Source organism: Solanum pennellii, chromosome 10, assembly GCF_001406875.1.
Source record: "Solanum pennellii chromosome 10, SPENNV200".
NCBI lineage: Eukaryota > Viridiplantae > Streptophyta > Magnoliopsida > Solanales > Solanaceae > Solanum > Solanum pennellii.
Window position 1 is genome coordinate 7305464 of NC_028646.1, and position 15650 is coordinate 7321113.

At 30.1% G+C, this 15650-nt stretch overlaps 1 pseudogene; it reads right to left on the reverse strand.

Annotated features, from left to right (window-relative positions):
• Positions 1-753: 753 nt before the first annotated feature.
• On the reverse strand, positions 754-12721 carry LOC107032740 (annotated as a pseudogene).
• Between the last annotated feature and the right edge of the window lie 2929 nt (positions 12722-15650).

The following is a 15650-nucleotide window of genomic DNA, read 5'->3' on the forward strand; positions in this document are numbered from 1 at the left end:
ATCTCCATAAAAGAACACCTTCCTTCAACATATAATACTCTCTTTTATATAGTGAATATAATTGAAGACTTAGAATATTTTCTATGTCTCAACTCTCTCTTTCACTATACTAACCTCAATATAAACCCCTCATCTTTTTCACTCTATATTTTCTTGTACTTCTCTTGTTTCTTCTCCTATCTCAACACAAATGAAGACTACGGTATTTATAGGTGATGACTTCTTCCTTGCAATGAATAGGAGATAGTGGATAGTAAATTTGCCAAATGAATGACTCAAATGTTACATAAGTTACAAGACATAAATATAGAATAATGGATGAAATGAAGAGTTAGTGGTTACATAAGTTACTAAAAACTAATGACCATTTTCTTCCACAATTGATGAGAGTAAAGAGGCACAAATGTAATGTCTATCAATAGACATTACATTATATATAATGTGACATATAATATATATTTTTATTTATTATTATTATAATGTCACACCAACATAAGGAGGATCCTACGGTGGGTAAGCTTTTCACATTCTTTGTGAATGGTACCTTTCAGTAAGCAGGTCTCTTTAAGCACTCTCAAAACAAAAAGAGAGAATCCAGTTTAGCCTCTGAGCGAAGATACTCCAACAAGAAGAGCCAAACTAGAACTGATATTATAATATACAAGAAATTTATTTTCTTACCAAATCGGAGGGGTATATTTCAAAATGTATCCACTTAATTATGATTACTAAGATATTCGTTAACGTGAAAAATTTGCTAAGTATATACATGCATATAATTATAAGACAAAAATATGGATTGTATTTCTTCAGTTTTAGGCTTCGAGCAAGAAATATTCTTAGTGAATGCAAGACTTGAGACCCCAGAATATGTGTGCAAGATGAGCAAATGGATCGTAACACTTATCCACTTCATATAAAATGAAGCTTCTTAAGTTTAATTGATGTAAAGGGATTAGATTATGTCTCTTTGTTTGCAACATTCAATTGCTCCATCGAACATTTCCTCGAGGCCATACTTGTAGTTGAATCCAGTCTCCAAAAGTCTTTTTGATGAAATGCTAGACCGTTTAAGGTCTTCAGTACTTTTCCATGTGTACCTACAAATATTGAACAACACATTAATTATTTCCCTCCATTGTAAATAGTTTTTTTATGAATAAACAATTTTCATTTTTATATCAAAAATAAGAATTACAAAGCCAAACAAGGCTGGCCCTTATTTCTTATCAATACCAAATCATAAAGTGGGAAACAAAACTCAATATAACCTATTACAAAAGAGACTATTTGCATCAATAACAAATTATACTTTTAGTACCTCATGGTTGAACAATATGTCTTAAGAATGTTCATTTAATGAAGTCATGTTATTTGGAGGTCCACCTTTATGACATACCTTTTATAGTATACCATCTTAGTACCTCATAATTAATATGATAAAATGGTAAAGTCACTATGTCAGTATTGTTTTCTTAATAGATGTGTCTATTCAAAAGTGGATTAGTAATTAGCTAGGGACAGAATGGTAAAGTCACTATGTCAATATTGTTTTCTTAGTAGATGTGTCAATTCAAAAGTGGACTAGTAATTAGCTAGGGACAAAAGAAGTACGTTATCAATTATACTCCTTTCTTCTATAAAAGCTTATTTTGAAGGAATAATTATTGAACTAATGGCACATTTAATCCTATTTGTGAGTATCTTGGTGATTTTATAAAATGTGGCACAACAAGCTAGAATTTAGGCTTATGTAAACTCCTTGATTTATGAGCACTTCTGAGAGTAGGTTAGGTATGAGCCTCTCATGTATCTCTTTTGAATTTAGGCATGTCATCACCTTAAGTGAAGATCCCATGAGGTTACTGAATACTGAAATTCATGCTCAAGTTGCATTGGGTTAGTTAGTTTAATGCTTCAACCTGTCAATAACTCCTATGTTTCTATCACTATTACAATAGAATCAATTTTGACCTCAGATAATAGATTGAAACCACTAGAGAATAGCCAAGGCTTTTGATTATTCCCACTCAATAATACAAGTCATTCCATAAGGAACATCTATTGAGAGCTTCATTTATGGCATATGCTATAGTAACAAAGGTAACAAATCAACTTGACGGATTCTCCACTTTACAATGTATGAACTATTCACTAACAAGTGATTGCAGAACTTGTGGGGAAAAAGCTTGGCAGCAACTTTGGCATCCATATTTATGGAAATTAACAACGACAAATGTGAAAGTTGACAGCCACTTTTGTGAAAGTTGGTGATGAAATTTTGGTAGAGTTTTGGTGGAGTTAGACACCCAACATTTTCTGAAATATGTTGTCACATTTTTTACACTAATAATGTAATCAAGAGGTTCAATACTCTATAAATAGAATAGTAATAAAACATTTAAAGATACACCAAAGTAGAGAAAGCAATAGAGAGTAATTCACAAACTATTCTTAGTTTGTAAAAAAATAGTGTGGAAATAATATTATTGTGAGTTATAAGAAATAAAAGAGTGTTGTTCTTATAAAAAAGTAGATAGTCTTTCGAAACTATCAAGTTTTCATCAATATAATTGTATTACTTTCTCGTGTGTCATATTTACACATATGAATATTTGGTGTCGTTGTTACGCTCTTGTTATTGCTATTTAGTGTGGACTTTATCCCAGGTTTGATTATCATTTCCAACTACGTGATATCAGAGTCATGACAAATAATAGTTGTTGTCCTTTCAGTATCCTCGTCTCACAAGAGAAAATTATGAAAAATGATTTCTACGAATGAAATACATTATTGGCTCTCAAGATATTTTTGGGACATTATAGACAAAGGATATGCAAAACCTGTTAATGAGAAAACATTGTCCTCAAATGAAAGAAGGTCTTGTTAAAGACAAAAAAAAGAAAGTTTAAAAGGCCATCACTCCCATCCATCAGTGTTTGGATGATGGAATGTTTGAGAAGGTGGTTCATGCAACCACCTCAAAAGAAGCTTCAGAGAGTTTAAAAAAATCTCTCCAAAGAGTTGATGAAATAAGAAGATAAAAATTCAAACTCTAAGGACTGACTTAAAAGTTTTATAAATAAAAGAATATGAATACATTTCGGATTTTTGTTCAAGATTGATGGTTGTTATTAATCTTCTAAGAAGAATCAGGAGGAAGTAGATGATGTGTGTGTCGCAGAAAAGATCCTTCATTTTCTAACACCTAAATTTAATTATGTGTTGTGTGCTATTTATGACTCTAAAGATTTGGACTCTATGGTGGTAAAGCAATTGTAAGGTGCTTTACAAGCCCACGAAAAAACAAGATGAAAAGAAAAAAAACAAGAGTCACTAGAGCAACTTCTTAAAACTCATGAATTCTTCAAAGGATTTGAACGTGAAAAAAGTTACAAAGGAAATTGACAATGAAGAGGTCGTGAAAGAGGAAGAAGATATATCAACAAATTGAACAATGAAGATAAAAATCACTACTCACTCAAAGGTTGTGGTCATGGTCAACGAGGAGGTAAAGGACGTGGAGCCTATCAAGGTACCAATGAAATGAGGTATGAAAAATATAAAATTGAGTGTCATAACTGTCATAAAGTTGGACATTACTCTTGGAAATATCATAGTAATGTTGAACCAAAATCTAATCTTGTTGACAAGAAAAAAGACGAAGATGAGTAAACATTGTTATTAGAACTCAAGGAAGAAGATAAATATGATTGTAGTTCTTTGTATCTTTACAATGGAGCAAGCAACCATATGTGTGTCCACAAAGACAATTTTGTGGAGATTAAAAAGATGGTGAAAGGTAATATGGCTTTTGAAGATACCTCAAAGATCCAAATTGAAGTAATATGTATGATTCTAGTATCATGTAAAGATGGTGGTCATATATTGTTAACAATATTTAATATGTATCAAAATTGAAAAGTAATAGTTTTGAGTTTGGATCAACATTTTGAAAAAGGATATGATATTCAATGAAAAGTATGCATCTTTTACTTAGAGATTCAAGTAATAACTTAATTGTTTAAGTGCAAATGACAAAGAATAGGTTGTTCCTTATGAATCTTAAGACCATCGACGAAAAGTGTTTGAAATATAGTGCAATTGTCCATAAAATCTATGATATATTCTTTTCACTACGAGATGGTATTAACTTCGTATCACAAATGTCAGTGTAAATCAATTCTAAGGGATTATAATTCCTTTCAACAACACATACTTGACATTTTGATTTATTACACTAGAAGTTAGGCAAAATTTCTAAGTTGATCAGTTTTTGCAAGGTTTTGTAATTGACATGTCTTAAGCGTTCAAGTCACAAACAGTTTGATTCAAGCAAGAAAAGACAGAAATACTGAGTTGAAAAGACCTTCCGTGAGGTAATTTTTTCTTACAAATATTTTATTTTTTACATTTTATAACTTTGTCAAATACAGACATTGTTTCAAAATCAACATCTTGTCAGATGTCGTTTTAAGGACTTTCTATAACATTCAATTTATTTAAAAAATTGCCAATGACCATAGTCTTATAGGTCCAATAAGGGCAATATGACCCAAAATGTTTGTTTTACAACACAAACATAAAAGATCACTTTTCACCAATATTCATGTCTATACAAATAATTTATTTTAATAGACGTATCTTTTCATGAAAAATCATAATATTTGACACTTTTTCATCAAAGAATACAATTCTTTTAAACGAGTAATATATTTTTGTGGTTTTATACTAGTCATATCATATATACTAGTAAAGAGAGACTCAACGACCAAAATATCAAATATACTCCAACAATTTTGTGGGTCTAACATAATACAAGAATGTCATTATATTTCATATCTTGTTCTTTCAAATTTTAATTAGATAGTAAGTCTAATTTTGTCTTTATCACAAGTAAAGAACCCCCCACATTTTAAATATATTCTAAAAGATATTTTTCAAGTTTTTGAAATTATTTTCCACGTATTTTTTTGTGCTTTCAAATTGTATACCATCAAATACACGTTGGCAACACGAAGCCTTCTTTTGGAGATTTTTAATACATAGAAACATCCGTTACAAGCACAAAAATCACTAATTTTATGTTACTGGTGTTTTTCCCCCTTTATGTCACAATTAGATAGACCACTTCGTATTGAGAATACTAACAATAAAGTCAATCTTTATACAACTTGTTTCTAATCATTAACCGAATGAACCTCGAATTTTGATGAAGTTTTTATATTATTCTAATTAATTTCACATTCAGACAGAGTAGTAAACCAAAAAAGGTTTTAATCTCCAGAAACCTCAAATACAATATTGTTTCTAATTAACGAAAAAGATTTTATCGTTTTCGAATCCTTTAGCCTTAATATTCCTAACGAAGATTTTTTACACTTCAAGTCAGAATATTCATCCAAACAGAGTATTTAACAAATTGGTGAAGTTTCTATATTCTTCGAACCAATGCACAATTTGATTTGTTCATGAAGTTATTATATAATTCATACCAACGGAGTAAAAAGAATAGAAAATTTTAGTCATCAAAAGTAAGACACAATCAAATTGCACATGGAGTAGAAAATTACAAAAGTTTTTTTTTCTCTCCTCTAAACAGAATACATATTAATAATAATAAAGATATATTATGAGATCATCATATAATGACAATCTAACCTAACATTGATGAAATAAATCTTATAACCTATAAACGATAGAAAAATAATAATCAAGGGAAACAAAAATAGAACCTGATTTTTTCTCTCATTGAATCATATTCTATCTGTCAGCAATGATTTCATGCAAGTCACTTTTCTTGCAAATTATTTCTTTCTTCCCCAATTTTCATCATATTTTAATTTTCCTCAAAAGACATTGGATTTCAACGAGAAACTAAACTCATGTTCAAATATTGTTAGGAGACAACATATGTTTATTAAAGTGCTCATATTAGTCTTCATACACAAAATAAGTTTTTTCATTGAAAAGAAAACTGAACGGGTGCAATACTTGAATGCACTTGGGAAGAAAATTAAGTTAATCTTACCCATCCAACAAAAACTTAATATGGAAAATATAGTCGAACATATTAAAGTAGTACTAATTCATCTCAAATCTTCTTTATCATATGATAAAATAATTTTCCTCTTCTTCTTTCCAACAAAAAAACACAGAAAATATAAGTATTTCCTTGCCGCAGAAATACTATCAATAATAAATTTCTTAAGCTTATTATCTCATGTATTAAGATTAACAAATCAGAAAAAATAAAAAATGAAAAGAAAAACACAAAGAACTATCCAAGTCCACGGAATCCACTGTTTGTCCTTAAGAAATTTAATTCCCTAAAGTACCCGAGGTTGCATATAAATTTCTCACAAGATAAAACGGATTAACCATTAAAAAAGTAACGGTACCTTAAACTTCAATAATTTCAACAAACTCAAATGATAGCAACAAATCACACACAGACACGATCGATCAATTTTATTTTATAAGAAATGTATGCAAGAGGAGGAAAGAATTTGATGCAGAAAAATGAGAGAAAATCATTATAGCCAACAAAAGCTAAATGTCACAACTCTTTGGAAATAAGACAACCTTTCAGAAAGGCACAACCCTTTAGAAAAGGCAAAATTTTTCATAAAGGTCACTGCCTTTGGACAAAGTCACAACCCTTTAAGAGAGTCGCAACGCTTCATTTTCTGTTCACACCTTTAGACCCAACATCATCTTCTATTAGGCTACTCAAAATTAAGAAACTTAGTATTTTAGAATAACTATTATGGTTAATATGTTAAACTATTTGACTCTCAATAAATGAAAATTGTCACATAAATATTGTGACTTCATATTTCACTTTTCTTCTTTCCTCTCCTTGTTTGAAAAGGAAAAACAAATAAAAACAGTCAACCAATTATAGTTAAGGCAAGATATGTTAAAAGAAACTCAGCTAGTTTTTCCCCTGTTATTTCAACAGCTGAGCAAATATATCTTCCTTTTGCATTAGGATTTTCAAAAAGGAAAATGTGAGCATTTGTCACATCATCTACATGTACAAAAGGTACAATTGGAGGATAACTCATACTAAATTTTGATGACCTGCACAAATTTTTCCAATTACAATTAAGTAGAACATATATATTATATATATACGTTGAGAAAATGAAAATTTGTGATATTTTAAGACGTACCAAGAATCATTTTCATCGACGAACGAACAGAGCCAGGAATTTGAGGAGTAACAAAAGGTACCATGTATCCAAGTTGGAATTACAGTCACAAGATCAATACCATTTTTTTCAGCAAATTCAAGAGCTGCTTTATCTGATTTGTTGGAATTCTGACCCCCAAATTCGCCTTAGGAACAGGTTTATTCTATATGTTCCTTTGAGAAATTACAGCAGTTACGTTTTGTGAAGTAAATAAAATAATGACACAATATTTTATCGCGGAAAACCCCAACTCACAAGGGTAAAAACCACGACCTACACCTCTGTAGGATTTAACTCCACTTTATTAAATTTCACGTCTCAACAAAAGATTACAAAGCTATGTAACCTAAGGAATTATAAACTCTAATTCCTAGAGGAATTATAAACTCTAATTCCTAGCTAAGAAATTATAAACTCTAATTTCTAGCTACCCAAAGACACAAAACCCCCGGTTTTATATCTTCCAATGTTCTTCAAGTTCTACAACTTGTCGAACAACTCCTACTCACAAAACTCAGATTGTAAACAAGACTCTTGAATACAATTTTACAATTTTTCCTCACAAATTGCTACACTCTCAATAAATCTCAAAACTCTTTCAAACTTCTTGATCGTGTTTTGATCTTCTCTCTATGTAAGTGCGCACTTTTTTTTGATGCAAATAGCTCCCTATTTATAGATCAAAACTTCAACAAATCCTTGTATAATTCAACTTGTATTTGCCTTCTACAAATCCTTGTTGACTTCTACTTGGACTTCTTTTCTACAGAATTTCCTTAAATAAATAAGAAGGCACAATTTCCTTAAATAGATTTCCTTAAATAGGAATTAGTTTTCCTTCTTTCACTTGGCTTTGAACTCCTTTATAAAAGGAAACTTTTTGTACTTGTTGCTACTTGAAATAATAATAATTCTACAGCTTTATAACTTCTAATTCACGTGGTTGAAGTTCTCCTTATCAAAGTCGGATTCGTTCTGTAAGGAACACGTCTGTACAACCTGTTTCTTTCATCTGTTTCTGTATTTGTCAATTATCAAAATCTTTATCATTCTAACAAATTCCCCCTTTTTGATGATGACAATTATACATTTTGAACTCAGCAAATAAGACACACATCTTCCTTCTTTTGACATTTACTACTACAACTCCTTAACTTTGCCATCTTCAAAACAACAATACTTTAACAAATTCCCCCTTTTTGACTATGACAAATTTATCTGCTTGCATTGAATAGGTACACATAACTCATATGCATATGCAGCTGCTTCCCCCTTTTGACATTAGGCAAATTCGATACTCATGGCCACTGGGGCTATCACTTACACAAACACTTAAAAATCAAGAACCCAATGAGCTAAAACAAAGCATTAGCATAAACATAGGAGATAGACATCAACCTGAAACTCAAACCCAACATTAGCATTAATCAAAAAGCATATACACCACAAATGTAATCAAAATTAAACATAGAATCAAGCACTTGTGATGAAAAAAAATTTGGAAGTCAAAGGCTAGAGTGGTTAGGTAATATCAAAAGATGAGAGGATAAATAAAAGTCATTTTTCAGCAGCAAAAATATCTTTTGGATTAACAAAATTAGCAGCCTTCTCAATTTCAAAGTTAACCTTGGTCTATGCACGCTCAATCCTTTTTTTTTCTTTTTTTTTCACTTTTAAGGAACTTGTTCAATCAATCATATTCTTTCTGCAGAAACAATAGTTCACTCATCTTTAATTTCAATAGAGTCAGTAAGAGGAACAAATTTTCTTGAATATCACTTGTAAAGGAACATGTTCTCTCAATATGTTCCTTGGACGTGTACTATCAACTGCAGCACCAACTATAAATTTTATTTTATTTTATATCAATTCGAAATCCCAGTTTATATGGTTCCCAATAGAAGAACTAGGTTCGACAGATGCATCTCTCATCGATTCCCTTTTACTAGATGCACCCAAGTTGATCCTAATAAGTGAACTTTGTTTAAGTATAGGGTCTCCAAAATATTCCCCCTCACAATGTGAATCCTCCAAGATTTTACTCAATACAAAATATTCCCCCTAAGAACCAGCACACTCTACTTTCTTAATCTGTATTTATAAGGCCCCAAGTAGAGGTGTCCTCCATCAAATTCATTTCAACCACAGACCATCACATTGGAATAAGGCTTATCTGTTAACGTCTTACTAATCGCGTAAGAACTTGCAGAAGGCTTCAATGTTCTCATAACATCTACATCTGTCCACGAGCATTCATCAATTATGACGTTGGAACTTCCAGTACCCACAACCGTAGATGCACTAGAAGTGTATACAACGCGTTTAACTGTTTTTGAATCGAGACATGCCTGTAAAATACCTATTGTCCCATTAATTGATCTTTGTGTTATTGTTTCTTCAGTTTCTTTGTCTTCAAAATCAATTGGATGTGCAACATGAAATACACCAATGCAGCGTTCAATTGGTGCATTGAAACTTTGTGGTTTGTGTAGATCAGCATTAAAAATATTTAATCTTTCTTGTGCACCTGGGAGATTTCTGAGGTAGCTTACATCCTTCTTGCCATCTACAATCAATGATAGTTAGGCTAAAAACATATATAATTTTAACTGGACAACAATGACATAAATTAGTTATACTCTTGTTCAGTATATTTCTTCATCAACCGCCATTGAAGTGTGAAAAGGTATTTCTTAATTATTTTATTCCTTTAGTTTAATTTTTTCTAATCATGTGTTTGAAATACTTGAATATCTTAATAAGTTTTATTTTAAAAGCTATTTTATTTATTTGAGTATTGATCAATTATTTTGGTGTATTGTGGATGATTTTTAATAAGTTTGATGTACTTGACTACTATTTCAGTTTGGAGTTCAATGAGTTTGGAGAAAGATTTTTTTAGAGTACCCAAAAAAAGTTTGGCGCCTCAAAATCAAAATCAACTACGTCGAGATGAAAATGTCAACCAAATAGATGACTAGCAAGGTTTATATTTTTACTTGTCCTAATGTATGAACGCTCTTGGCAATAATTCTGGCTCCGTCACTGTCTGTTCTAATTTATGTGGAGGTATTATTAAAAAAAAAATTAGTATTTCAAAAAAGAATGTTTTATATTTAACGGTAAATTTTGCATATATCTTTTAAATATTTTGAATTAATGATTATTGCGACTTATATTATTCTTATTTGGGAAAATGCACAAGTACCCCCTAGACTATGACTGAAATTTCAGAGACACACCTTAACTAAACTAAGTTCCTATTAACCCCCTAAACATATTTATTTTGTAATTTTGTACACCTTTTGTCTTACGTGGCACACTCCGTGACTCCACGCAATTGATGGAGTGGGAGATATTTAGATGACACATAAGACAAAAAGGTGCACAAAATTACAGAAAAAATAAGTTCAGGAGATAATAGGACCTTAGTTTAGTTAAGGTGTGTCTCTGAGATTTCGATCATAGTCTAGGGGGTACTTGTGCATTTACCCTTATTATTTTTAAAAATAGTTTACAAATATATAAATTTTATTTTTAAAAAAATAAAAAATTTATAAACAAATTTTCGATCAAACTTAACTGGCTCTTGAAAAATAATATATATATCACAGAGATTGAGACAAATGACACAAATAGATGTTGGTAGTAGTTCTTTCTCCAAAAATAGATTTGCTAACCTACATGACGAGGACACCTTTGATGAAAGTGAAGAATAGGATATGTTGAATTATTGTTTTGTAAATGCAGCTAGGGATGCAGATATTTCTCCTAGGCAACAACGCAACAAAAAAAGAAGATTGGAAGAAAAAATAGTTGGGATGGTAAGATGACTAAGGAGTTTCTTCCAAAGCACCTATCGATGCGACTGACAAAGCAGAATCACATGACAGTGTCAACAACTTTACGAGATCCAATAAATCTAAGAAGATTTGACGAACTATCAAATATTGTTAGACAAATTTGAAGCAGAAGACAAGAGAAAAACACTCCAAGTTACTTTAGAAGCGCAATCTATCTTTTTTAGTTGGCAATCTATCTTTTTTTAGTTCATACTTTTGTAAAATTAAGTTTGAGTTTAATCACTCAAATCTCATCATGGCTTTTGTACTTTTGTACTACTTAAGCATCCTCATTTGTAATATCATCATACGTTGTATTATAAACTCTATAATAATCATAGAATACTTAGTTCTCTCTAACTATTATTTTATTCATGCGGTTTAATTAGAAAAGGTATTGTACCTCATTATAATTGGTAAGGTAAAATCTACCCCTTTTACTTGTATTTGTCTCTGTTGAGGTTTTCTTTTTAAATAAAAATAATAATAATAATAATAAAATGACTACTCCGATCGTTTACCCCCTCCAACTTACCTCCCACCCCACCTTCCCCTTTCTTGACGGCACATACTCTTTTGAAATCCCCTTTTGTTCTTCCTTGACTTTGTTTTTTTCTTTTCAAATTATTTTTTTTTTGTGTCGTAGATTTGATTTGGACAAATATTCTATGGATACTATCTTTTATGAGGGTCTATCAAAGATGATAGGGTTCTTCTTTTATTTTCCTTTCATTTCACATCTTGCCTTTTCATGTTCTTATAATAAAAATTGAATTAGTCTGATGTTATTTATTTTTATTATTTTATTTATATTATGTTTTGTAAAAATATTTATCAAGATCTTTTCACGATGGAAGGTGATTTAGGAGGCAGGAACAAAAATGAAAGAAAAGAGGCGCGATAACATTATATAAAAAATTGTTCCTCACGCACTAAAAATGAGTGAAATACGCCTAATATGTCACTAAACATAAAGCATTAAAATAACACACATCAAAACTTTACTTAAAGTATTTAAAATAATCAAAACCTACTTAACGTGAGTCTCAACTTTAAGATATGTCAATGATAATACATCAAAAATGATCATTAGAGGTAATTAAATATGTATTTTTAGCGGAAAGATAATTAGCACTCTTGGTATATGTTCCTAAAACTTTTAGCGACATTAGTTTTGATAACACTTAACAAATGCCGATAAAAACTTTAGCAATCTTTATTAATATCAATATTTAATGCTGCTAAAAATTATTTTTGTTTTAGTGTGAGCTCTGCTTTAACACCATGCCATCACAAAATAGAAATGGAAGTTATTCCATTAAAGAGTGAAAAAATTGTGCATACACAAAGTAAAGAAACGTAAACTTAAGCGTCAATTACAGGATCGAAATATGTTAATCGATATGATGAGCTTACGAAAGATTTAAAGTAGAATTAAACAACTAAGAAATTACCTCTAATAGTTGTGTTAACATAATAACCAAGTTGAAGAAGTCTCATAACCATCCATGATCCAAGATAACCACTTCATCCTGTTACACATACCTTTCCTTTCTCCTTCAATATCACTTCTTCCATATCCCCTTTATTCATCTCTTCTTTCTTTTCCCCTCTCTCTCTTTCTCTCTATGTAGTGGTTATAGGTCAAAGTGGTTAGAAATCAAGGACAAGTTATTGTCATTTACCTATTAATCATTACCTCACCTTTTAAAATTGGCCACACATCCCACTAACATGATTGAAATAGAAATAATATATAAATATGGCCATTAACTTGGTTTCAGAGAATAACTATGTCCTTCAATTTTAAGTGTGAACAAGTAGATACTTACACATATATAAAATTAAATAAGTACACACACGTGTCTTACATGACATAATACACGTAGGACACAAAATTGCAATGTCGGGTGCCATGTCGGATGAATGTGTATTTATTCAACTTTATATAAATAAGTGTCTACTTGTGCACACCCAAAATTAAAGGTCATAGTTGTCAACTGACGTCAAGTTATTGGTCATGTTTATGTATTATGCCATTGAAATATGTCATAAATCTGTCTTTTAATTTCGCCTCAACTGATATTTATGTTTTTTTAATTTTACGTGTGTACAAATAGGTATTTAATTTTTTTATATAAAAAATTTAACAAGTAAACACATACATTTATATGATAAATTGTCACGTAACATGCTAAATAGGACAAATATATCTATTCGTTCAACTTTATATAAATTTAAATATCTATTTATATATAAGAAAAATTAAAGAGACAAATACCAAATCAAATCAAATTAAAAAAACATACTTATATATTACGTATAGACTAAAGTATTCACTATTCTGAGATAGTATCACAGCTGGGAAAGCAAAATGTTTTATTTTTTATATTAAGAAGTGTGAGAAAAATTAAACTATAAAATGGAACACTTTTTTATGGTTATTACGTGTAGGAAAATAAATATGATTTTTTTAATAACAATAACAATCGAAAATATAGATTTAACTTATATTGCAAATTACTTTGAGTTTACCAACAAATTTTCATTCATTTCTTTTTCTAGCTCTTGTCTAAACTTGATGCGTTTGATCGAGGTAGATGTATTTGTTGGGTTCATTGTAATGTGTGAATAGATAATGGTACATAAAATAAAGATTAGTGAATTAAGAAATGTGAATGTGTTGTAAGTATGAATGTCCGTTCATGAATACTCAAATGAATGCAATCTTTCACATATTCATATTTTCATGCAGTCTTTCATATTTCTAGGTTACCTTTGTAACATTTATTATTATTATTATTATTATTATTATTATTATTAATTATTTCTTACTTATGGTCCAAGTTTACTTGTAATCTAAGTAATACCATAAATAGTATTTAATAAGGAATATATCTCGTTCGTACATGGTTACTTGATGGAAGTACCAGATTAAATCATAACCTCTATAAATTGATCCTCCCTCCACCCATTAGGGTCATCACATATTATTTACAATAATTTCATCGCTGACGGTTGTGATAATATAAAGTTAGGGCAAGGAGGTAGAAACCAATTTATGACTAACGCTTCCACTTTCCTCTGTGATGATGTCTTCCTTATCAGGTATGTGCTCCTAAAGATCTCTATGTAAGATTATCGTGTTCAAGATCCTGATATTATGTTATTCTAGTACTTTAATCTTATTTGTGGCATCAGAGCCTGGATTGTTTGAACATATAATCTTCATAAATTATACAACCGCATCAGCCTTGGTAGGGTAATAAAGAGTAATTACCGCCCACCATTCCAAAATAAATAAATAATTGTTTTTTGTTTTAGATTGTACGAATTCTGAATATTTTAAATAACCCATAATGTAATAATTATGTTCTCTTTTAGATTGTGCAACAAATTAAAGTGATCGTTATATTAAGTAATACATAATATGTGTGTACTTAGTGCAATATAGTTTGTTAGTCACCAAAGTGGCCAAACTAGAAAATTAATGTTTACACATATAGTATTTATTGTTCACTTGACATATGTGGATTAGTACAATTCATTATCTTTTGGCACATTTAATATTCCAAAAGAAACTGGGTCTAATTTTTCAACTTGACGCATGTATTATGTTTTTGTAGTTTGTTTCTCACCAAAGTGACCAAAGTAAAATGATTAAAATTATTCACATTTATAAAAATTTTTTGATGTTATGTGTACTTTATATTTCTATAGTTTGTTGGTCACCAAAGTGGTCAAACTAAAATGTTTAAAATTATTCACATGCACAAAACTTTACGATGTTATGTGTCCTTTGTATTTATATAGTTTGTTAGTCACCAAAGTGGTCAAACTAGAGAAAATTAACGTCTATACATATCATGTTTATGATCACTTGATGCATGTATTATGTTTCTATAGTTTGTTAGTCACCAAAGTCGTCAAACTAAAATGTTTAAAATTATTCACATGCACAAAAGTTTATGATGTTATGTTTTATATATATATAGCTTGTTAGTCACCAAAGTGGCCAAACTAAAGAAAATTAACGTTTACACATATTATGTTTATGATCACGGATGCATGTTTTATGTTTCTATAGTTTGTTAGTCACCAAAGTGGTCAAACTAAAATGTTTAGAATTGTTCACATGCACAAAATTATATGAGATTATGTATGCATTTATATTCATATAACTTGTTAGTCACCAAAGTGGTCAAACCAGTATGATTAAGAAAAATATGCACTCATAAAATTGTCATTTATCTATGAAGGTTAATTAAATGTCTATACTGAAAAATAAGTAGATAAATTGACTTTCACTATTGCTAGAACTTAAAAATCTTACCGAAAGATGAATCTACCATTCTACGAATAGTAAAAATTTATGAGGTAAATTAATAATTTCAATTAAACATATATTGTATATCCAAATATGTCGTATATGTTTGGTTAAAATTATTTAATTGCCTATTAAAGATTATAAAAATGACATTTAACTTATCATAGTGTGTCGTAGTATCTACCCAAAGGAGAATTACGATGTAATTTTATCGTGTTACTGAAATCACATTATTTTTTATATGTGAACATGTATCTAGTTTCAGTTATTCCTCTTCATTCG